A 26324-nucleotide genomic window follows, 5' to 3' on the forward strand; every position below is an offset into this window, starting at 1 on the left:
AGACGGCAGCCCGCCAGGCTCCCCCGTCCCTGGGGTTCTCCAGGCAAGAACACTGGACTGAGTTGCCACTTCCTTCTCCAATGCATGAAAGTGAAAAGTGAAAGTGAAGTTGCTCAGGCTTAGCGACCCCATGGAATGCCTAGGAGCCATCAAAGCTGGGAGAAAGCAAGGAAGGATTCTTCCATGGAGCCTCCAGAGGGAGCATGGCCTTACCAACACCTTGATTTTGGACTTCTGGCCTCCTGGCTAGGAGGGAACAAATCTCTGTTGTTTTAAGCCACAAAGTTTGTGGTAATTTGTTATGGCAGTCCTAGGAAACTAACACACTGCCCCTCCAATTCTAATCCACACTGCTTCCAAACACTCCCCCCTTATTTAAGTAGAGCTTTCTTCCCTCTCCTCACCTTCCAAATAATTATTGCATCTCTTTGTCCTTTCCTTTCACTAAAAGGACTTCCCTGTAGCTCAAACGATAAAGAATCTGCCTGCAATGCGGAAGACCTGGGTTTTTGATCCCAGGGTTGGGAAGACCCTCTGGAGAAGGGAATGGCAACCCACTCGAGTATTCTTGCCTGGAGAATCCCATGGACAGAGAAGCCTGGCAGGCTACAGCTCGTGGGGTCACAAAGAGTTGGACGTGACTGAGCAACTAACATTTTGCTTCCACTAAAATGACTAAAGCAGTGTACGCACCTATCAATTGTCACTGAGTTGTAACTGGCATCTCCTGGCATTGTGCTAGGCAAGGCTACTTGTCCCAAACACTGAGTCAGAGTACACCTGGTATAAAGAGAATTTCACTTAAATAAAAATGTTGAGAAGATACCAAATTTTTTTAGTAAAGTGCTTAGAGTTATAAGTAGTACAGTTCTTTCTCTGTCATGTTCTTTGTTCACCAAAAAATAAATAAAATAAAAAGTTTCAGTGAGAGAGTAATTTATAGAAACAGACCACACCAAAACTATAGAAATCCTTCCTCGACTGGTCAGAAATCTCTTAGCTCTCAGAAAATGTATGAACAACAGTGGCTTTAATCAACTGGACCAAAAATGCCTTCCAAATAATAATTCAATAGCCCAGAATTCAGGTTGCCTCATTATAATTCCCATTTGGAATGTCACATAAAGTATATGAGAAGTGCTTCAAGAAATTAAGAAGGTCATTTATCCTTTTCCCCAAAATACCTTACATGGCAACTTGTGCAAAATAAATACAGTACTTTCAAATAGTTACACATTGATCACTCAAGGAGATTTCAGGGACAGAATCTGGAATGCAGGAAGTAATCATACTGCTTTATCCTTCAATGGTCGGACTACATCTGGAGCCCTGAATAACCAGTGGCTACCACAACTTTGGGCTTCCCAGGTGGTGCTAGTGGTAAAGAACCTACCTGCCAATGCAAGAGACATAAGAAACACAGGTTTGACCCCTGGGTTGGAAGGATCCCCTGTAGAAGGAAACGGCAACCCACTCCAGTATTCTTGCCTGGAGAACTCCATGGACAAATGAGCCTGGCAGGCTACAGGCCATAGGGTCTCAAAGAATCAAACACAACTTAAGCAACTTAGCAGCATGAAATAAAGTTTGCACCTTTCACGGGTTTCTTTGTGCAGTGAACAATTTACTTAATGGTCAATCCCATACTATATCTAATAAACGCAGCACCAGTGATTTTACTCCAGGGTACTACTATTAACTCCCACCCTAAATGGGAATCATCAGGAATCTCATGTGAATTACATAATCCTCTGGCTGCATATGATCGCTATCTCCTTTCAGCATTGTTTCATACTCAAAGCACTTATAAATATGTATTTATGGACTTAACCCCACTGAATACATAGAAAGCAACAAATGCTGGATGAATGAGCAGGGTTTCTCAGAATGTCCATCACAGCATCTCCCAAACAAGAACTGCTTCTCCAAAGCCTGGTTTTACCCACCAGGCAAATTGGAAAATATTAAGATTAATAGAAAATATTTGTTCTCATAAATATCAAGCAAATATTCAGCTGGAACCTGAAGATCTTAATTATCACAAAAATGACTTTAATCAGATTCCACTAAGAGGGAATCTTAGTTCTTCAGATCAAAGTCAAGTCAAAGCACTTCAGATCAATATTCTGTCAAATTCTGGAAGATTTTTGGGAAACAAGGGATTTAACAAAAAGATTTTGCTTTTCCCTAGAGGAAGATCTCTCAGAGTGTAAAACAGTCTTAATATCCAGTAAAAATAAACATGCCTTTAGAAAGAACAATGTATGTTTATGTGGTGCTTTAATTCATCCAAATCTCCCTTGTTGGGTCTCTATCAGGTTTCAAGTTTTGTGTCAGATGCTGAGAACATGCTGATGATCAAATCCAGACCATGCACTACTCTCATTCCAGCAGGCAAAATTAATGTAAAAAAGAAAAGTGTGGTAAGTGCTACAACAGAGATCTAGACAAAAGGTAATAGACCCACTTGCTCTTGCCTTGATTTGTTCTCCATACATGACTTCTTGGAATTTAGGTAAATAAACCTCACAAAAGTTTAAGTATGCTCTAAAATGAACATGAAGGCCAATCACTGTCATCATATCTTGCACACAGTAAATATATAATAGATGTGGAATGAATAAATAAATGAACTTTCCAGATTACAAATTAGAGTTAGGCCACAAGCAAACATTCCCATCAATTATAAAATAAGTGTCCATGAATACAAAATATTTTTAAATAACCAAAGCCTAAGGCAATTTGAATTGAGAGAAGAGACCATTTAAATATACACCTCATACTACCAGCCTAAAACATAAGGTAAATTATTTCCTATGTCTCTTGGTCTATTTAATGATATATTTTCAACATCTCAGGTCAGTACATTCATTTTTATTTTCAAAGTTATGTCGACTATTTTTTTTTCCTAAATCCCAACCATATCTGTCAATCTGGCTTTAGTAAGAGTAATCAACTATGAGGAGGTCTAATAATTTCCATTGTTTTCAGTCATCCAGACAGAGAGGATCTGGGATTAAAGGCAAAAGAGAGAGAGACAGAGACGGGCAGATTCCTTGCGGTATAGAAGGGATCTATATTCAAGAATTCCAACTTTTCGGGTGGATAATTTGAGGTTTGTATCTTCAACGGTTTTAACCACTCCATCCGATACTAACCAAACGTCCCCAAAGACATTTCACTGAAATAGAAACAAAAAACACTATCTACCTTACTCACTTTTTCTTCTAATTCTGTGCTTTCGGACTACATTTAATTCGTCTCACATTCTGTTAAAAATAACTTGAGGATGGGAACACAGTCTGTGCTATCTCCTTCATCAGCACCTAGCCCGGCACCGTATGCAATGAAGCACTTACAAAAAATGCCTTGGGATGATATTACTAGACACGGAGCCACCGCAAGTATGAAACTCTGAGGTCAGCATTTTCTAACATGCTTTCAGGCAATGCCTGATGTGAAGAAGAATCACAAAATACTAAAATTAAACGAGGCCTTTAAGCTGTTTAAAATACAGTTCTTACCACCACCACCAGCACCACGAGAAAATAGTGCCAAACTTCCCACGCATAGTTTATGCTCCTCCGCTCGCACGCTCCCTCCGATGACTGTGGGCCTGCGCCCTAGCGGGTGATGCCTTTGCACCTGGTCTGCTGCTGCAGCTAAGTCGCTTCAGTTGTGTCCGACTCCTTGCGACCCCATAGACGGCAGCCCACCAGGCTCCCCCGTCTCTGGGATTCTCCAGGCAAGAATACTGGAGTGGGTTGCCATTTCCTTCTCCAATGCGTGAAAGTGGAGTCGCTCAGTCGCGTCTGACTCTTCGCGACCCCATGGACAGCAGCCTTCCAGGCTCTTCCATTTCCAGGCAAGAGTACTGGGTTGCCATTGCCGTCTCCATTGCCCCAGGCCTTACCCTCAATTTCTCTTCCCCCGCCACCTGCGGCTTCCTGATCTGCGCTTGCGCAGGGGTCTCGGGTGGCCAAGCTGTCAAGAGAAGGGCCCAAGTGGGCGCTTGAAGGGCCCAAGATTGTCCATAGCCACAGAGCGGGGGAAATGGTGGAAAATTCACCGCTGCCATTTCCAGAAAGAGCGTTCTATGGTTTTCTCCGTTAAGCTCCCAATTTTGGTGCACACTCTGTCTCAGATGGCCTTTTATTCCTGAATCTTGGCTAAGCGCCTTAGGCTTAATCTATTGGCCTTGAAATTATTCGGCAGTTCCATTACTTGTCTACCTCCTTGTTACTACAGTAATCCATTATATAGTCTTATTTGGAATAAACATGACGAGTCAGCTCCATTCATGTAATCACAGATAACGGTGCTAAAAATCAACAGCAGAAGAAATGCCAAGAGGCCATCCAGTGTTAGAAGATATACCTATTAGTGAAGTAAACTAAATATTCCTTCTTGTAACCAAAGAACTTTACACCAAAAACTCAATTGTAGGTAGACTAACACCAAGCATTTATTATTTTTGACATAGTAATAATAGCAATCATAATTTTGACTATCTCTCTTATTAACCGCTAATATTGAAATGTAAAATGGCTTCCCATGTGTCTCAGTGGTAAAGAATCCATCTACTAGTGCAGGTGACCCAGGAGACTTGGGTTCCATCCCTGAGTTGGGAAGATCCCCTGGAGGAGGAACTGGCAAACTGCTCCACTCTTCTTGCCTGGGAAATCCCATGGATGGAGGAGCCTGGTGGGCTACAGTCCATGGGGTTGCAAAGAGCTGGAAATGACCAAGTAACTGAAGGCATACACAGAGAGAGAGAGAGAGAGAGAAATGTAAAAAGAAAACAATGTTATTGAATTTTTCTTAGATTGAGCATGTGTGTGCCAAGTCACATCTGACTCTTTGTGATGCTATGGACATTAGCCCGCCAGGCTCCTCTGTCCATGGGGTCCTCAGGCAAGAATACTGGAGTGGATTGCCATTTCCTTCTCCAGGGGATCTTCCTGACCCAGGGATCGAACCCACGTTTCCCTGCCCTCCTCCAGGGAATTATCCCGACCCAGGGGTGGAACCTGCAACTCTTATGTCTCCTGCATTGACATGTGGGTTCTTTACCACAAGCGCCACACTTAGATTAAGTTAGAAGCCCCTCTCTTAGACTAAGTTCCATTAATAGTGTGAAAGTGAAAGTATTAGTCATTCCGTTCTGTCCAACTCTTTGCGACTCCATAGACTGTAGCCCACCAAACTTCTCTGTCCGTGGGAATTTCCAGGCAAGAATACTGGAGTGGATTGCCATTTCCTTCTCCAGGGGATCTTCCTGACCTGGGGATCGAACCCATGTTTCTTGCACTGCAGGCAGAGTCTTTGCCATCTTTGCCACCAGCAAAGCCCTTATTAGTACTGCAAATGTTCTCAAGTAGCAGACATGAATAGAATAAATTAATGTTGCATTACTATATATAGATATCTTTATATCAGTAGTTATAGAAACTATATATGCAAAACTAAATATACACTGCGTGTGTATTAGTCGCTCAGTCATGTCCGACTCTTGGCAACCCCATGGACTGTAGCCCGCCAGGCTCCTCTGACTATGGAATTCTCCAGGCAAGAATACTGGATTGGGTTGCCCCCTTCTCCAGGGTATCTTCCTGACGCAGGAATTGAACCTGGGTCCTCCACATTGCAGGCAGATTCTTTACCGTTTGAGCTACCCGGGAAGCCTCATATAGTCTATAGTATAACATAGTATATTTGCAGAGAAGATCCATTTCTCAGTAACCCAAAGAAATTCGGAAACCATTTATGCTTACAGTTTTCTTAGATACTGGCATTCAATACAATTTGAGTAGAACAATTTGATAACAGCAGATAATTTGGGTTATACCATTAAGGTGGCAAAAAGCATGTTTCAATATACTATGAATTTTGTACAATGAAACACTGATAAATTAATTCTTGACCAAAAAGAAAATGTTTCAGCCTCCTTTTGAAACACAAGCATCATCATTCATTGCTCTCTGTCTTTGTGTTTCTACCAGGTAGGCTGCATATAGCCAGATCTGATAAGAACTGCACAGACAGAAATATTGAAAATTCATATGCAACTTATGAAAATCATTAAAAAGAGATTCAAGTACTGACATGGTGGAATTTTGGTGTTTTAGTTTTTCTCATTTAAAAAGTTTCTAAATATACTTTAGCATTTGAATAGAAACAAATATTACTAATACTTCCTTCCAGGTCTATATAAATTCCTCCTAATTTCACTCTTCTCCTCTGTAGAAATCAAATGTGTATCTAGTTTACATAGGCACAGCATAGTACAAAGGCTCCTAGTAAGTAAGTGCTCATATTTCATTTAGCGGGTATTTACTACAAATGTGTGCAAACTTGTATAAAGCACTTGTATAAAGTGCTAGAGTACTAGGGATCATGTAAAGATACATAAAAAGGATAGCCAGCTTTCCTGATTTGTAATTTTAAAAAATAAAATGAATACAAATAAAATAAAATAGTAAAGAGAAGAAATGAAATAAAATGATAAAATAAAAAAGGGTGGGGAAATTATTTTTCTACCTCTTGGGCTCCTTCTTATATGATCATCATATTGTTGTTCTACATTTTGCTAAGTTACTACAAAAAGCTTAAAGGCAGATTCTATCATATTTTTCACCCTATCTTTAACATCTGCCATAATGAAGAAGAGGCTTTCCTGGTGGCTCAGGCAGTAAAGAATTTGCCTGCAATGCAGGAGACCTGGGTTCAATCCCCAGGTTGGAAGGTCCCCTGGAGGAGGGCATAGCAACCCACTCCAGTATTCTTGCCTGAAGAATCCCATGGACGGAGGAGCCTGGCAGGCTACAGCCCATGGGGTCACAGAGTCGGACACGACTGAGCAACTAAGCACAGCACATAATGAAGAATATAAATTTAAGTGAGTAAATAAACATTAAAATGTCACATAAGAGAGAGAAACAAAATGCTACAAGCACTAAAATCAACACTGAATGCAACTACCTCAAGTATTAAGGAAACAGCTTATTATTATTTGAAATAAATGATTTAAATGTTTTCTCAAAATCCACCATTTGTGATTTGAGGTGGGGACTTCAGAAGTTAGAAACAGCATTCTTAGCAATATCTAGAGCCAAATCTAAATCTTTGAAGAGTAGTTCAGGCTGGATTTCTAGGTTTATCCTAACAGGATGTAATTTTGTATATAAATATACATGTGATTTTGTAAATATTAAAAGATTCTTCTCTAGTCATGTTCCTCATGGAGAAAGAGTCTGAGCAAAAATCAAACGCTGAAACAAGGCCCCTACTTTTTAAATTGCTTTTACTGAATCTGAGGGGATCCGGGCAGCACCTTATTACCTAATCCCATGGAAGAGCTGGAATACAGATAATTCTAGCAGCCCACAGTGGCTATAGTTCTGAAACAAATAACATGAACTCCCATGCTCAAACACACACGTCTGCATATGCACCGACTTCCATCCAGGAGATAGACCTGACCCTTTTAGAAATGGCAGAGTAAATCAGGAAATCAGCTCCAAGGATTCTGTCCTTCTGCTCTGCTTCAGGGACCCAAATTCACATCCTAATGGTTTTAAGTTTCCATGACCAAACCCAAGAACAAGGGGCAGAAGACCTGAAGGCCCACAAATAGCCCATCCACGCTCTTCTGTGGAGACAAAACAGTTTTCTCCAACATCCTTGGAAAAATGTGAAGGATCTGTTCGCGACTGAACTGCTTCACCCCTGTTGTATGTAAATTATTCATTACCCTCTCCTTTGGCACATTTGGCACTCCATTTTCTCTGCTCACTTCATCAGCTATCTCAATTGACTTGTGCTCTGCTCTCTTCAGAAACTTAAAAGACAAACTGCATTCATTAGCCAAATAACCGAATCATACATTTCTTTTAGATATATTGGGGAGTAGGGAAAGTGCTTTGGGATTTCTTTAATAGCTTTTTAGAAAGCAACTCCTTAAATTATTCTATGTTAAATCTTTGAAATGCTTTGTCTAACTTTCTCTGATAGCATGATATTGCGCTAAAACATTGGAGTGTTAGGAAAACCTATTTCTGTTGTCAGTACTTCACTGTGAACAGCAGGGGGCAATAGCATATCAAAAATTGCGGAAACTGTCTCAGGCTCTCAGAAACGCTGTTGAATTGCGGCACTGGGTCTGTGTTTCCCAGCCGGATGATCTCAGCTCTAAGATGAAGTCTTTTGCTTTGTGTCCTATTTTACAATGCACTGTTCAGTTTTCTGTGAGTTGTGACTTATTCAGACAGCATTTCACTGTCAGCTTAGCTTAAAAAAAAAAGGTGAGAAAAAAAAGGGGGGGGAAGGAGAAAATTAAAGTGCAGCCAAACGAAATACAAAAAGACAAATAATCCTGCCTGTATTTAAAGTTTGTCCCTTCTCTGTTCCCATCCACTGCAATCTTGAACATAGTTTTTCTGGATTACAGACTTAATTTACCCTTAAACCTTCCCACATTGATGCACGCATTTCATTTTACCTTCTCTGTCATACAATTTTCTGTTGAAACAACAGATATCTGTATAAAAAGGAAAAACTGTTTGAAGCTGAACACTTTTTAAAAGAATTTAGAAAAAAACTTCTATGTTGTGTGCTAGCCTTTGGTCAAGCATCTCTGTATAGAATTTTTGTATTTTTCTGCCTTTTAAACATTTATTAGTCAAGATACATTTCATTGTTATGTTTCAATAAAGTTATTCCCCTGTGAATTCACACCTTCAGCTAAACGGCAAAAAAGCTGAAGTTGCGAAGCTACAGCTGATGAATTTGGGGGTAGAATATAACGTAGAAACTAGACCATCAAAGATTTGAGAATATATTCAAGGATCGTTTCCACTGTATTGGAAGGTGTTTCATAATCCAACCTTCAAAATCAGCAGAGATTAAACTATTTCACGCATAATTTGAGTTACACCTTAAAATATAAAACCGCTAAGACTGGCTTCTTCTCCCACCTAGGCTGAAATTCCCAGAGTTATTAATTTATTACCATGGGATGGCGAAGTAATATTATTTCAACATGTGGCAACAAAATTCCTCTTCAAGGGATATTTCTTCCCTCCTTGAGACTGAGGGCCCTATCTGATACTCTTGACTTTATCCCTTCTGGCCTGTCTCCTAGTATTCGGCTGCAAACAGCATTCCAGTCACACCAGCCTCCTTGCTGGTCTTTGAAAACACACCAAGTAATCATGTGTCTCTAGGCCTTGCTGTTCTCTCAGTCAGGATAAATCTTACTCCACTTATCTAAATGACTCATTCCTTCACCTACTTCAAGAGTATGTCCAGGGACTTCCCTGGTGGTCCAACAGCTAACACTCTGTGCTCCCAATATAGAGGCCCCAGGTTCAATCCCTGACCAGGGAACTAGATCTCATAAGCCTCAACTAAGAGTCTGCATGCCGCAACTGAGACCAGAGTAGCCTAATAAATAACTTTTTTTAAAAAAGAGTATGTCCAAAAGTCAGTTTCTCCATGACGCTTTCCCTGACCACTTACTTAAAATAGAAAATTTCCCCCAGCATTTCCTACACTCCTTGTCCTCCTTTATCTTCCTCATTAGTACTTATCACCAAATATGCCACATATTACATTAAAATATAATAAAAGTGAGTTATCTGAGACCAAACATATCAACTAATAGGGACTTAACCCCCCATATTACAAGGACGAACAAAGCGGTTGATCCTAAAACAAAATCCAACTTTTTGCTGCACGTAAAAGACAAACACATACCAAAAACAAAATAATTCAGAAATGTTAATAATGAAAGGAGGCAAAAAGGTATGTCAAGAAACTACAAAGAAAGAACTAATATTTTGAAATCCAATTAAACAGAATTTAGACCAAAGCCTATTACCAAGTCAAAGAGCATTTTACAAGTTTAAAGGCTACCATCACAGTGAAAATAAAATATTTATGAAAGATATGCAGCAAATAACACAGTAGCTTCTTTTACTTAGCAGAAACTACAAGAGTCAAAGAGACTAGAAATACATTAGTAGCACTTTAGTATACTTCTCTTAGTCCAAGACCAAAAATGGTACGAAAAACACTTATAATAGTTGAGTCTGTAGTTATATTCAGAGACATCTATACCTCAATAAATTATAGTAAGAAAAATACAAATAATATTCTCCATCAATGACATGATAAAAGTATGAATCCATAACAAGCAAAGCACAAGAAAATCTTCCCACATTGAAATTTTAAGTTTTCTATTAAACTTAGCTTGGCTCAAGGAAAAACAACAACTGATAATGAAATTTTCTAGAAAAAAAATAATGAAAATATGATATCAGGGTTGTAGGATACTGCTAAAAGGTGTTCAGAAAAAGATTCATGAATTTAAAAATTTATATCAATAAAAATGAGAGAAGATGAGTTAGATATTATACTCAAAAAGTTATAAATATTTAAGGCTTGCTTTTTTTTCCCCCCACTTTGGACTTAATTTTCTTTTTAATTAAGCAACCTAGACTTGAAAACAACCTGAAGCAAACCTAGCTGTATCAAACTGCATTTAGCACTTCTATAATTCATGATCACATTGGTACTGTTATTTTGAAACTACTATATATATATTAAGGGAAAAAGTAAATATGCAATCATTTAACATTCGGAATCATGCTTTTCAGCAGAAAAGAGATGCAACATAAAATCAAATAAGTAGAAAATTACATAATCTTTCATTAAAATTGGAATATCCACACAAATTTATGATTTATTTTTCTTTGATAAACCACGTAATTCCTACATCTTGTATTCTACTTGTCTGAGAAGTAACAATAAGCCGTTTAGTCATGAAGATCCTATATGCACAGAGTGTGATCACCAAATACCATTTTCAGTGAAAACAATGAAGACTCTTTTGAGAAATGTCTCATTCTAGGTGTGGAACAGTAAATGAGACTGTTCCAACATGAGACTGGGACTTGGGGTCTTCATATATTTAAGCAATAGAGGAAAATAGAGGAGATGACTCTATTTACATTACCAATAAACTGAAAAATTATCCTAGGAGTAAATGTCATAAGAACTGTGCAAAATCTATATGAGAAAAACTTTGACGCTTTTCTGAAAGATAGACAACTGTGACTTGAATAACAGGAAAAATAAACCTTGCTCCTCAATTGAATAATAAAAAATTATAAATGCCATTTTTCAAAGTATGTTTCATGTAGCTAGTTTCGGTAGTGTACATGGAAGAAATAAATAAGCAACATTATTTCCCCAAAAACCAGGAAATCAAAAACAAGAAAACAGCAATAATCTATTCTGTCAATAACTGGCTCTCCCAGATATTGAAATATACAGTTTCTATAACTTAAAGAATATATTATTAGCATATATTATTATTATTAATATATTATTATTAATATATTATTAATAGAAAATATAGATGTAGAGCCAAGAATGATGTGAAAATGTATGTATGTGATAAAAGTGGTACCTCAAATCACTGGGAGATAAGTGAACTTTTAAAAATTTAATGCTTTTAAAAATTAAATGCTGTTAGAACAGCTAAGTAGGTCTTTGAACTAGGAAAAAAGTGGATATAACATTACCCAAGTGGAATTCCAGCCAATAAAAGCCAAAATAGTTAACATGAATCTTACAATGAAGACCAATTTTATTATCCAAATAGAAAGACGTTCTGGAAAACCACTGGTCTGAATTTTCCAAAAAAGCCAATGCCAGAAAAAAAACAATAAACAAAAAAGGCTGAGGAAGCAGTCTAAATTGAAGGAAGCTAGAGACTTGATAACTAAAATCAATAGGTGATCCTTGTTAAATCATGAATTTATATTTTACAAACAAGTATAGAGGAAGCAAGGATTGGGGGTGGGGGGACAATCAAGGAAATTCTAATATGGATTATATACTAAGTTACAGAAATGTACCAATGTTTAGTGCATTCCGACTCCCTATGTTGGAAAAATCTAGTGATATACATCCTAATGACATACCACTGTGATCCTATTGGACAGTAGTCGTCAATCGGGGCGATTATGCCCTCCCCTCCCCTGTCACACAATGTCTGAAAACGTTTTTGGTGGTCACAAGTTGGGGAGGGGAGGGGAGGATTGCTACTGGTATCTAGCAGCCTCTAAAACCAGGAGTGCTACTAAACATTGCACATTGCACTCCCCTCACAACAAAGAAACATCATGCTAAAAATCAATAGCGCCACAGCTGACAAACCCGATGTAGGAGAATTCCTTACTCTTAAGGGATAGTAATGAGATATTGGGTTCCCTGGTGGCTCAGCCGGTAAGAATCTGGTTGCAATGCAGGAAACCCAGGTTTGATCCTTGGGTCCAGAAGATCCTCTGGAGAAGGGAAGGGCTACCCACTCCAGTATTCTTGCCGGGAGAATTCCATGGACAGAGGAGCCTGGCGGGCTACAGTGTACGAGCTTGCAATTTGTCACGTCTGAGCGACTACGCAACTAAGACACACACACACACACACACACACACACACACACGAGATGTGCTGAATTAAATGAAACTGTCTTCTGTTCAGTTCAAATATCCGTGATATTGAAGGGTGAAGGGATATGGTGTTCACAACTGTCAAACGGTTTAGCAAAAAAGACACCGTACACATCCTTCCGCCCCGCTTCCTCCCCCATGGGCTACCGAAGCACGGTCGCACTCCTCCAGGGCGTGCTGACCGCCGAGCCTGCGCGATGGGAGGATCCTGCGAGCAACCACTGCGCAGGCGCTGGGTGGCAGCCGCACCCACGCGGCGCTTGTCCAAAAGTTACAGATGTGCACAGGGAGCTCGCAGTCCGCGCGGCTGCCTACGGCAGAGGAGGGGAGAGAGAACTCCGCAGGGCGCGCCGTTGGCTTCTGCGTGAGTGACAACGCTGCTTTCCCAGTTCGACCCCGTCTCCTCTGCGCTCGGCGGAGGGCTGCAGTGAGCATCGTTTATCCTTTCGGGCGTTTATCCTTCTCCAGGAAGAGCCAGTTGTGTTTGGTCCCTCGTGCCTGGCCATCCCCAGGCTGGATTCTTCGGAGGTGGGCTTTTACACTCTCCTTAGTGGATTCTGACTTCTTGTGTCTGAGCAGTACTGAGCCTGGGCAGTACTGCCTCTCCTGACCAGGGACCGAAAGTGCCCTGGTAGGCTCATTCCACACCCGGCTTCTCGTCAGGAAGAGCTTACCCAGGTAACATTTTTAAATACCTTAAAGTTTTCAGCCTAGAGTTTCCTAAGGAGTCGGCCGACTTTTTCTGTAAAAAAGCCAGAGAGCAGACGTTTTAGGGTTTGCAGGCCAGGAACAGTCGTTTTTGTCGCTTCTCTTTTCTTTTAACAATCTCATAAAAATGTAAATAAATAAAACGCTCTTAGCTGCGGACTTCACAGAAACGTGAGGATTACAGTGTTTAGACTACAGTCTTTCAATTTACCCAGCACGGAGGCTAGAGCTTTAGCCCCCAGTTCAACCACAGTTTTGCAGTAGACTCGGGTTCCTGGAGGACTACGACCCACCCCGCGAGTGTACTGGGCCCCGCCTACCGAGGCTGAGCTTACCATCTTTGGGGTCCCTACACCTGCACTTCTGCTTTTCCCTGATGAGTGTGGCCAATAGTGAGTTCCTGGCAGTCAGCAAAGCTGCTAGGAAATCCCCAGACCCACAGCCACACCCTCCTTCACTCTGAAAGGGCAGTCTCTTCCTATCTGGGAGCAAAAATCAAAATCCTTACACTGAGACTAGATGAGTATAAACAATACAAGATCTCACAATGCAGTATCAACTGTATTTGTAATTTGTATAGCATTTTTTTCTATTGATAAATGTAGTGTATTTATGCCCACTATGGTAATTTGGGAAATGCTGAAAAATAGATAGAAGAAAATAAAAATTCAACATACTCCCAAGCCGCAAAAATGAACTATCAAAATGTTTACGTATTTGTTTAGTTGGTCTTTTAAGTGTATATGAATAGGATAACTTACTGAACTGGATTTCTAAAAAATGTTTCTTAATCAACTTTTGTTGAAGTATAAAATCCAGGAAAGTGGTCAAATTGTAAATGAACAGTTCAATAAACTTTGGAAGGCTAACACAAACATATCCTTACATCTACCACCCAGATCAAGAGATAGGGCATACCTAGCTCCTCCAGCCCCATATTCAGTCAAGGGCAGCTTCTTCCCAAATATAACCATCGTCTTATCCTCAAATTCATAGATTAGTTTAATTTCTTCAAATTCACGTGAACTGAATTAATCAGTAAATTTTCTTTAATTTCATGTGAAATGAATTAGTAAATATCCTGTAATATTTTATTTCTTTCCCTCCATATTACATTTGAGATTCATTTAGTGTTGATTGTAATGTCTGTGTATTTTGTTTTATGCTGTACAGCATTTAATTGTGTGAATATACTGCAATTTATCATTTATAATGTTGTTTTTTAAATTTAAGCTATATTGAGATATAGTTCCCATACCCTACAATTTTCATCCATTTAAAATGTACAGTTTAATATTTCTATAGTATATTTACAGATAAGTGCAACCACTGGCAGGCACAGTCAATTTCAGAACATTTTCATCACCTCAAAACAGCTCCATACTCTTTAGCTATCACTCCCCTACCCTGCATCCTCTCCAGCCCGAAGGAACTACTTTTTGCCTCTATAGATTTGCCTATTCTAGACAGTTCATAAAACTGGTCCCTTATACTGATACTAAATATTGTGATTGGTTCCTTATACTGATAGTGAATATTCATGTTATTTCCAGGTTTGGAGCTAGAAATACAAATAATACTTCTGTGAACATCATTATACTTAATCAGCATATTATATGTATCTAAAGCTATATATGTATCAAATAGATACATATTTCTATGGGATATATATCTAAAAGTAGAATAGCTCCAACATAGGTTATATACATGGTTAGCTATATAGTTGATGGTGCCAAACAGTTTTCAAATTTACACTCCACCAGCAGCAGATGAGACTTTTCATTGCTCCAAACCCTCACCAACATTTGGTGGTTGTGTGGTTTCAATTTACACTCCTCGGATGACTAATGGGAAAAGGGTGTCTTTTCATGTAATTATTAGTTGTTTGAAGATCCTCTTAAGTAAAATGCCTTTAAGGTCTTCATTTCTTTTTAGAGGGGTTGTCTTTTTCTGTTTGATTTATATATTCTAGATGTGAGTCCATTTTCATTTATGAGTACTGCAATCAAACAAATACTTTTTCCTATCTGACTTACATTTTAACCTTCTCATTGTTAAATTTTAATGACTGTAAATTTTAAACTTTTACTGAAGTCTTAATTTCTAAGTTTTCTTCTATGGTTAGTGCCTTTGCTATCCTAAGAAACCATCACCTAAAAGAACCTTCTCCTATTTTACAATCTAAAAACATGTTTTTCTTTGCATCTTTAAATCCACTAACCACGAATCGATTTTAGAGTATGGCGTGCAGTAAGTGTTAATTTTTTTTTTTCTCATATAGCTGTCCAGCTGATCCAGATGCTTTTCTTGAGACTTCTTTTCTCATTGCCCTGCAGTGTTACCTTTCTCATAAATCAATAGAAACATAAATCAGTACAGATATTGGAATTAATAGGCAAGGTCTTTAACCATGACAAATATATTAAGGAATCTTAACAAAAATAAGATGTAGTATATGAAGAAGTAGAGAATTTCAAGAGAGAAATCTTATTTTGTGAGATGGAAGTCCTACAACTGAAAAATACAATATCTGAAATTATTTGATAAGTTATCAGTAGGTCAGACACAATGATGAAAGCATCATTAAACTTGAAGTCAGGTTGCTAGAAATCATCCAAATATAACTGCACTGAGACAAAACTATTGTCAATAAACAAAGCAGCAGTGACTGATAAGAATAGTATCAAGTGGCCCAAAATATATGAAATTTAACTCCTAAAAAAGCAAAGGGAGAGAACCTGGGACAGAAATATATTTGAAAAAATATTGGCCAAAGCTTTCCAAAATTGATCAACTCTATATTACCCAGGACATTTGCTTGTTTCCAAGGAAGAGAGTAGATCCCAGCACCCTAGCTTGCCATGAATGGAATTTGGAAGTGAGCGTAATAAACTTCTACATCTACATGAATGAGCAGAACATTTTAAAGGCACACAAAATTGGGGGAAATACCTTGTTTGGTGGAACTGTCCCAAACATTACTATACTTTTAACATAGATTTTGCTTACCCACTAAAGCCCAGAGTAATAGTAATACTAAAATGTCCTCCCAGGTTTTCAGATTATCCCCTCAGTGCATAGTATGGCCCTACATCCACTGAGAGCCCCTCTCTCCTGTGATCTGCCACTTCCTTCTTTTCCACCTCATCTTCTAACGTTCACCTCTCTCAAACCACTCTGGCATCTTTCCATCTGAGGGCTTTGGGGACGGCTTTTCTTGCTTCCTGAATGGTCCTCTCCCAAACATCCATATGACTGACACTTTTCTCCTCCTCAGGTCTTTGTCCAAACATCACTCTCTCAGTAAGACCTAGAAATTAAACAAAACAAAACAGAAAACTTGCATGTTCATTCCTATATCCCCAGTTTATTTTTATCTGTAGCCTTTATTTGAAATGCTATATATTTTAATTATTTAATTTCCTTACTGTCTCACCTTCCCCACTCATAAAATACAAGTTTCAGTGAGGAGGGAGAGGAATTTACCAATTTTGTTCTCTTAGTGTCTTCAGTACCTTAAATGAGTAAAAAATTTTAATGATAACATTTTTCTCAGAGATGGCATGTGGGCAACCTTCGTGTATTCCTAATAACCCCTAAATCTTTCAAGATATTCTTTCAGTGTTTCATAAATAAGAAAGTCCTGACAGTACTCCAGTAATTTTTACATTTTTAAAGTATGTTTGAGTGTCTTAGAAAAAAGGATTACAGCGCTAAAAGATCCAGCTTTTTACCAAAGAGAATAAGAAATGTGATATGGTTGTTTCCAAAGCAACAAAAAGCTTTACCTCATTAAGTAGACTGAGGGCTTCTCCTTATTAGATTGAAAAATCCAATCAAATAGCTGAGGGCAGCCTCACAAAGAAAAAATACTTAGAGCTATCATCAAAAAGAAATTTGCCTATTCAATTCTAAGCTAATTTGTACCAACTTTTTTTTTTTCTTCAGGCATTCAGGCATCAGGATCAATGATGAACTTTCAAAAAGGAAAAAGATGGAAAATCATCGAAATTATCATAATCTGTGCTCCCAACTAAATGAGTGTTTCCTTGTAGCATGAGCAGTCAAAGGAAATTATATTCCTGTGTTAGTCTACCAACAGCCTATCTGCACACTGTCTTCATCTAGACTATTCTTGAAAGCAGAGCCTGAGACAAAGGTAGAGACATATTCTGTTTGGAAATGTGGTCCCAGGGAACAAGGATGAGACAAGGGAGAAAACAGGTGGAAAAGGAAAGAATGTCCAAGCAAAAAAGGTAGTGTTAGTGAGTGGTCCACTAGTGTTCTTGGATACTTAGTGCAGAACCTTCCCAGTATCCTAATTAAACTGTGTCTCAGAATTGTCTGCCTGAGGGATGAAAAGAAGAAGCATTTATCTGTCAGCTGATATCACCTGTGTGCTGAGGGCTGCTCCCATGGGGCAGCAACACCCCCACGAGGAGAGACTCACTGGGCTACAGCATCACACGCCCTGCAGCAGAGACGCTTCAGGACAAGAAGCTAGATTCTTGATACAAGCCTGAGATGAGGCACTGTGAAACCTGCCCAGAGCTGTTCACCAAAGCCACAGCTGGAATTGGAGGTGGAAGAGATGGGAGGCAGTGCACAGGAGGCATCTCTGAAGCCTGGAGAGTGTGCCGTTAGCCTTGTCTAAATCCTCTCTCCTTTCCATCATCACAATTTCATTGTCCAGAACAGAGGTTGGCAGAGGGCTAAATAGGAAGGCTAAATGTATTTCCTAGAAGCTGTATGTTAATAACAGTTTTAACCTTGAGTAATGTGCATAAGAAATAGAAAGTGACATTAGAACTTGAAAAAACTTAAGTTACTCTATTGGATAGCAGTATTAGATATCCTCTAAATTCGTGTAATCTGAGAAGTAATCATAAATTGGAGAAATAAAATCAACCATTTCTTATATTTCTATCAGCTTTATAAATCAGTGTCATTAGTTTTTCCTAAGATAGTGTCTTTTATTGTTACATAGCACTAGTGATATGGAAATTACAACCCATGAAGGGAACACTGGTAGGAACACAGGAATGAAAAATGTTGGAATAATTTCCATCACTTAAAGGGTTGGTATTAATATAGGTTGGAATCAAGGCAGGGGATGGGGGATAACTGCACATTTTGACTTGGGGTTCTTCTTTGAAGTTCCATTTTACCAGAAATAATTTTCTCTCTGCCTACATCCACGTGATAGCATAATCATCCTCTCTTATCTGATCTGCAATTACCATCAATAAGAATAAACTTTTGAGTTACTTAGTATGGCTTGAGTTCCTACTGTTTGCTGTTTATTAGCACAGTGCATGCATGTTAAGACATGAAACATTACATCCAAACATTTCAGAATGCATGTTCTTTTAAGGTATGAAAGTGTTAGTCGCTCAATCTTGTCTGACTCTTTGCGGCCCCATGGACTGGAGCCTGCCAGGCTACTCTGTCTATGGGATTCTCCAGGCAAGAATACTGGAGTGGGATGCCATTTCCTCCTCCAAGGGAATCTTCCCAACCCAGGGATTGAGCTCGGGTCTCCCACATTGCAGTCAGACGCTTTACCATCTGAGCCACCAGGGAAGGTATACCCAGGACACTTACCAAAACTAACCATATGACTGATCACAAATCATCTGAACACATCTCAAAAGACTGACATCTTATAAGAGTATGAAATCAAAAATCAATTATATAAAGGTAAAATGTCCCAAATGGTAGTAATGTAAGGAACATACCACTAATTATCACTAAGTCAAACTATAAATCAGAGTGGTATTTAGAAAATATTTTGAAATGAATTCTAATGAAAATACAACATATCAAAACTTGGTGGGATGCTGTGAAAGCATACGCTTATGGGAAATTTATATCTCTAAATGTCTAAGTATCTTAGAAACTTTACATAATGGTTAGCTGTCAAAGTTTCAAGAAGCTAGAAAAATTGTGTGAAGCAGCTTTTTAGACATTGGACAACCGGAAGCAAAAAACTGGTCACTGAGCAGGTGAAACAAGGTGACCCTACTACTGTCCTGCCTTTCTAGGGCTAAGCACTCTGGATCACATTGCAGGAGGAGGAGCTTGAGCCGAGCAGAGGAGTCTTGCAGAGTTGAGGAGACAAAGACTGGTACTGAATGGGACAGGTGTCTTGAGTTTTCAAGGCAGAGTATCAGCAAGAAAGAAGCTATGCAGAGAAAACATTCCCAGAAATTTGCTTACACATCCCACTGTGCCCACTGCTAAATACTAAACTATTCCCCAAACTAGCATGAGAGCAGTAAACATTTAACTTCCATCAGTCATAGTGGAGAGTCCACACAGAGAACTCCAAACTTTTACTCGGATCTCAGGAAGTCACACATTACATGGTATCCCTAAACTAGCCCGATGATAAAATCTACACTCAGTTTCAATTTCAGTTTGGTCGCTCAGTCGTGTCTGACTCTGTGACCCCATGAATCGCAGCATGCCAGGCCTCCCTGTCCATCACCGTCAGTGATGCCATCCAGCCATCTCATCCTCTGTCGTCCCCTTTTCCTCCTGCCCTCAATCCCTCCCAGCATCAGAGTCTTTTCCAGTGAGTCAACTCTTCGCATGAGGTGGCCAAAGTACTGGAGTTTCAGCTTCAGCATCATTCCTTCCAAAGAACACCCAGGGCTGATCTCCTTCAGAATGGACTGGTTGGATCTCCTTGCAGTCCAAGGGACTCTCAAGAGTCTTCTCCAACACCACAGTTCAAAAGCAGCAATTCTTCAGTGCTCAGCTTTCTTCACAGTCCAACTCTCACATTCATACATGACCACTGGAAAAACTATAGCCTTGACTAGATGGACCTTTGTTGGCAAAGTAATGTCTCTGCTTTTGAATATGCTATCTAGGTTGGTCATAACTTTCCTTCCAAGGAGCAAGCATCTTTTAATTTCATGGCTGCAATCACCATCTGCAGTGGTTTTGGAGCCCAAAAAATAAAGTCTGACACTGTTTCCACTGTTTCCATATCTATTTCCCATGAACTGATGGGACCATATCCCATGATCGTTTTCTGAATGTTGATCTTTAAGCCAACTTTTTCTCTCTCCTCTTTCACTTTCATCAAGAGGCTTTTTAGTTCCTCTTCACTTTCTGCCATAAGGGTGGTGTCATCTGCATATCTGAGGTGATTGATATTTCTCCTGGCAATCTTGATTCCAGCCTTGGAATTCCAATCTTGTGCTTCTTCCAGCCCAGCGTTTCTTATGATGTATTCTGCATAGAAGTTAAACAAGCAGGGTGACAATATACAGGCTTGACGTACTCCTATTCCTATTTGGAACCAGTCTGTTGTTCCATGTCCAGTTCTAACTGTTGCTTCCTGACCTGCATACAGATTTCTCAAGAGGCAGGTCAGGTGGTCTGGTATTCCCATCTCTTTCAGAATTTTCCACAGTTTATTGTGATCCACACAGTCAAAGGCTTTGGCATAGTCAATAAAGCAGAAATAGATGTTTTTCTGGAACTCTCTTGCTTTTTTTATGATCCAGCGGATGTTAGCAATTTGATCTCTGGTTTCTCTGCCTTTTCTAAAACCAGCTTGAACATCAGGAAGTTCACGGTTCACATATTGCTGAAGTCTGGCTTGGAGAATTTTGAGCATTACTTTACTTGCTCAAAAAACAAGCCTCAGTAACATGAAGCTGATCCTCAGGCAACTACCTGTGAGAACCTCCAAGAAGCACATACAAATATGGGATTCAATTTATAAGAGATGTATTTGGGGAAATGCCTGTAAGGGTTGAAAAGAGAGGAAGCCAGAGGAGCAGAATCTTCAAACTACCTAACATGTCTACCCCTTTGAAAGAAAGAAAGGCTGAGAAGCAAGAGTCCCAGACTGAAGTACAGTTCCAGGAGGAATCTCATCAGATGTCAGCAGAGAGGGCAGTGTCAGTGGAGAAGTGCCACAAAGCAGAAGGACAGCTTGAAAAATGAGTTAAGAACAGTAAAGAACAGGGAACCCCTTTTTCCACACACCTGACTGTGTGACTTGCAAGCTCATCCTTAGTATAACAACACCAAAATTTTCAAGCAGGACCTATAGGCAAAAGAGGGTGGAGAAAAACATCTGTACTTAGTTCTTTTAACATAGCCTGCAAGGCACTGTAAGACTAGTGAGAAATTTATGATATTATGTTCTGTGACACATTAGTTCCATAGGATATGAATTGATGGTAGGAGAAAAACAAAGCTGGAAGGTTTCTTCGGTGCCAGATTCTCAAAGCCATTCACATGTGGAAGTTAAGCACAACTCTTCAAAGGAGATGATCTGGCTCCCATGGCAGCTTGTGATCCACCACTCAGATCCCCCTTCAAGGAAGCACTAGCTCCTCATTTGCTGGGAGTACTGTCAGCAGGCAGCCTATAGCTGTCTGCTGTCTTTGGGAACTGCCTCAGCTTCAGGGAACTGCTCAACTGAGGTCGCACCCCTTGGTGGTCTTGCCCATGCCCAATGACCTACCAGTGCAAGATGACGAAGTTGTCCTTTTGCCTACCTCAGGACAACTCTGAAGGTCATTCTGATCCCAGAGCTCTCAGGTTGTTGGCCAAGGCTGTTGTTGGATTTGGATTACAACACAGTTTTTCCTTCTATCCATTCCTGCTGCTTTCCCTCTTTTCCACAAATACTGGTTTCTACAAGCACTCTGCTTATTAAACATCCTGCAGGTTACGCTTCATCTCAAGAGTCTGCATCTTTGAGAACCCAGGCTGAGATGCCCCACTTCCCAATTCTGTTTGCCCACCACAGCCTTTCTTCACAGAGTATCTAATGAGCACAGGGATAGGAAACATTCTGATGCTGGTAAGTATGAGTGTGAGAACTAAGTGCTTGTGTGGGACGTGAGGGAGGGGTGCCTGAGCCTGAACACCAGCCCACGAGTCCTTTGTAATTTGAAACCAGGTCAATATTGAGATTATGTTGTTTAGTCACTAAGTCATGTGCAATTCTTTGCGACCACATTAACTTCAGCCTGCCAGACTCCTCTCTCCATGGGATTTCTCAGGCAAGAGTACTGGAGTGTGTTGCCATTTCCTCCTCCAGGGGATCTTCTTGACCCAAGGAATGAACTAGTGTCTCCTGCATAGGCAGGCAGATTCTTTACCACCAAGCCACCAGGGAAGACCCTTGTCTGATTCTGAAAGTGCTACAGAATCCATTAGCTATTGAGGCAGATGGAGAAGATCTAAATATTATATGACCTATGCAAATAAATTTTCATTTATCCCGTAAAAATGCTAAAGGTGATCAGTGAGGCTGAATGAAATGCAGTCATTTTTGTCTGACAAATATTTTGTCTTCACTGCTGCCTTGGGATATTCAGTGGGAGAAGAAAAAGGAATAATGAAAGCCTTTGAAAATCATTTTCCCAGAAATGAAAACTAGGCAGTAGATCTTCAGAACTGGAAAGTCTATCCTAAAAGAGTCCAGTGAATCATAAAACACTTAATTAAATATTTGCATTTGGCAAGCCACTGACTAATACTATCTCAAGATGTATTACTAAAAAAAAAAATCTGAAATAAATATTTGTTACAAATCTTTGAAATAATCATTTTTGTATTTTAATACTGCTCTGAAACAAGGAGCTGGCTTGAAAGACTTGCACTTAAATGATCAGAGACAGTGAGCTATCAGACTGCACAACCAGCATAGAGCAATTTCTGAATAAGATGAGATGTACACAGCCTCTACAAACATGGCTTGAGGAGGAGTTTGCCTTAGCTCACTTGAATAAGCTACTGTCTATAGCTCACAAGGGTCCCGTTCTTAATGAGGTGGTGCATAGCAGCAGCACACTGTGAGTCCAAATAGCAGATGGCAACACTGTTGAGTAGGCTGGCAGTCTGATGTCTAGCAACCAACTGGCAGCAGTCATTATTAAACTGATTCATGTGCCCAGGGAAAATCTTTATAAGACTCTCAGCAAATGTGAGCAGTGAGAAGCAAATGATCTGTCTGCTATTCCTATCTTCTATGGATACCTATATTTTAAAAAAATATTATTCCCCAAGGCAATCTCCAGAAAGAAGTGGCATGATGTGTGAACTGGAGGCCCTATTCCTTTCCTATATACTCATGTACCTTGAAACATGATGGCTATGATTTCTGTCTTCAGTGAATCACTTTAACTCAAAGGAAATAGCTTCATAGTATTCACCCTATGGACTTAATGGCAAATATTCAATGATTTGTAAGCACTTATAGATTTTCTAAATAAGCTTCCTTGTAAATGGTATTGCAAACGTAATAACAACATATTCTGCCTCACATAATGAAGCAATGGCCTTTGTTCATGATCCATTTACCTGCAGCAGATAACACATCCCTGGGTGAAGAGCTTGTTATTATCACAATTGGTTAGGAATTCTGACTAAGAAAGCCACTGACTTTATTTTATTTATTTAGTTTGGTCGCCCTAGCTTCACTCTCTTTGCACCAAGGGCAAAGCAGCTCCAGGCCTGAGGGCTGTTAGAGGCCAAAGTGCACAGTCCCTGGGGGTGGGGTGGAGAAATCCACTAGCTTTAGAAAACTGTTATCACCTAAGGATTTTACACACACACACATTAAAAAAAAAAAAAAACAAACTTGAAACTATTTGTTTTAAACATTCTGTCTTTACAAATCAAAATGTTAAGTAAATGCCATTATTTCTTTTCAAATGTTAAAAGATCTGCTATTTGTTATCATAAAGCCAATTTCTTACCTCTATATATTAATAAATAAGACTTAAAGGTGAATAGGTATGATGATATTAATAGCGCTCAGTCGTGTCCGACTCTTCGCGATCCCATGGACTGCAGCCTACCAGAGTCCTCTGTCCATGGGATTCTCCAGGCAAGAGTACTGGAGTGGGTTGCCATTTCCTTCTCCAGGGGATCTTCCCATATATTAATAAGACTTAAATGTGAATAGGTTTGATGATATTAATAGAAGCACTACAAAAGCTCAATTTGAATGTCAGCCACCTTACCAAAAGATAAATATGGTATTCTCTTTTAGAACAGGAGAGTTCTAGTGAACATGACCTAGGTGGAAACGCGTTGTGTAAATCTGTATGTACCAAGTAGTCGTCTTCTAATTTTCCAAGCAAGAATACTGGAGTGGATTGCCATTTCCTTCTCCATTCTAATCTCCCACCTTTCATTAAAGCTGCTCTTATCAAAGACATCAATGGTATCCATCTTGCCAAAATCAATTTCATTCTCACACTCGAACTTACTCTAACTTCCAGAGGCATTTAATGCAATCGATCACAACCACCATCTTGAAACACTTTCTTGGCTTAGTTTCTAGAATAGCAGTGCGCCTGCCTGATTTTCCTCCTCTGTTGCTTGAATTCATTGTCAGTTTTCCTCATGAAAATCCTCATGAAAATCCGGACCTTGTGATATCTGAATAGCCTTAGATATTCTCTGCATGTATTCTGACATTTGAATGAACGCAGACATTCTGTTATGTACACTTTAATGAGGGCAGGTACTGTGTCTGATTTACAGCACAAAGTGAACACTCACATACTTGTTGAGGGAATAAATGAACACAGGAACAACATACTGTTTGAATAGATGAGTGTTAAGTACAATGATCGGAGAAGGCAATGGCAATCCACTCCAGTACTCTTGCCTGGAAAATCCCATGGACGGAGGAGCCTGGTGGGCTACAGTCCATGGGGTCGCGAAGAGTCAGACACAACCAAGCAACTTCACTTTCACTTCACGTTTCAGTTTCATGCATTGGAGAAGGAAATGGCAACCCACTCCAGTGTTCTTGCCTGGAGAACCCCAGGGACAGGGGAGCCTGGTGGGCTGCCGTCTATGGGGTCGCACAGAGTCGGGCACGAGTGAAGTGGCTTAGCAGCAAGTACAATGATGATGACCTGGAATTAAATGTTTCCTGATGTTATTGAGTTGGGCATAAATATCATAATCTTTATTTTTTATCTTTTTAGAATACAAAATTGAGGTTTAGGTAGGTCAAATAACTTGCTCAATAATATGCAGCTTCAAATTATTAGAGCTGAGACTTGTACTCCTTTGTCCTAGTCCAAAGGCTGTGCTCTTAACTCAGTGTTCCATGTACTGATAAGTATAAGAGAAAACAAGGAAGGGGACCCCTAGTTCAGCTTGCTTATCTCCTCTGCTACAACAGTGTAGTCTTGAGGTTGGTAGTTCTGATGACAGCAGAACTAAAAATGCTATTTTTTCTCATATTCAAGATAAAAAAAAGACCTATCCCCTTATCTGTAAAACAGAGATGAAAATACTATCAATCAACCTTCCATAGATTATTACTTTTAGGGTGAAATAAGATAATGGATATGCAAAATATAAATCACCATATAAAAATATGGATGGTTTCCATTCAATAATTATTGCTCCTGGGAGATACTAAATGAAGTGCTGAAGTAGGGAGGCAGAAAATCTTACTTACAGGAACAGACGAAAGGAGCAGGAAGAAGACAATTGGGAAAAAGCTATATTTTAAATAATATTGTATTAACTTTGTAAACTGACAGAAAGAAAAATTTATACTAAAAAAGCTAGAACATTCTTCACCTACTTAACACTTATCAGTTAGGGAAAAAAAAAGTTAATGTTCTCTAGTTCCCATGTAAAAGATAATGAACATCCACTACAAAATTACAGAATTAAAGGTTCATTGACTTAGCCATACTATAATTTTCTTTTAACAACCAAAAAGAGAAAATCATAAGGATAAAAGCCTGATGCTGTGAAATAAAACTAGCATTTCTGTAGTTTATTCATTTTGTGCTTGTGTAGTTTCTACCTTCCATTGACTCCAGGGGCATTACAATTAGCATCTCCCAGGGATGACTGGAGATGGAGGAGGCAGGGGAAATTAGGTTAATGAGGCAGTACAGAGGAAGGCAATCCTGTGAACTTCTGGTCCTCAGAATATATAGGTCTTTGAACTGTAATCAGGTAGCCATAGTTAGGAACACTCCCAAAATTTCCTTTCACTACTGGATTCCAGGTTGTAATATTAAGTTATTATAGAAAATGGTGACCAAGATAACTTAAATTCTGGTACTTTAGTTTCCTATG

At 39.4% G+C, this 26324-nt stretch overlaps 1 long non-coding RNA gene and 1 pseudogene across 1 annotated transcript; both read left to right on the plus strand.

The window, feature by feature from the left end:
* The first annotated feature begins 4053 nt into the window (after positions 1 to 4053).
* Positions 4054 to 4478, plus strand: LOC138441075 (phosphatidylinositol N-acetylglucosaminyltransferase subunit P pseudogene; annotated as a pseudogene).
* Positions 4479 to 12694: 8216 nt separating this feature from the next.
* LOC138419575 (uncharacterized) lies at positions 12695 to 18500 on the plus strand. The gene is made up of 2 exons (XR_011249009.1): positions 12695 to 13196; positions 17175 to 18500. It is a non-coding gene; the product is annotated as an uncharacterized lncRNA (long non-coding RNA).
* Positions 18501 to 26324: the final 7824 nt, after the last annotated feature.

Source organism: Ovis canadensis, chromosome 1 (genome assembly GCF_042477335.2).
Source record: "Ovis canadensis isolate MfBH-ARS-UI-01 breed Bighorn chromosome 1, ARS-UI_OviCan_v2, whole genome shotgun sequence".
Lineage (NCBI taxonomy): Eukaryota > Metazoa > Chordata > Mammalia > Artiodactyla > Bovidae > Ovis > Ovis canadensis.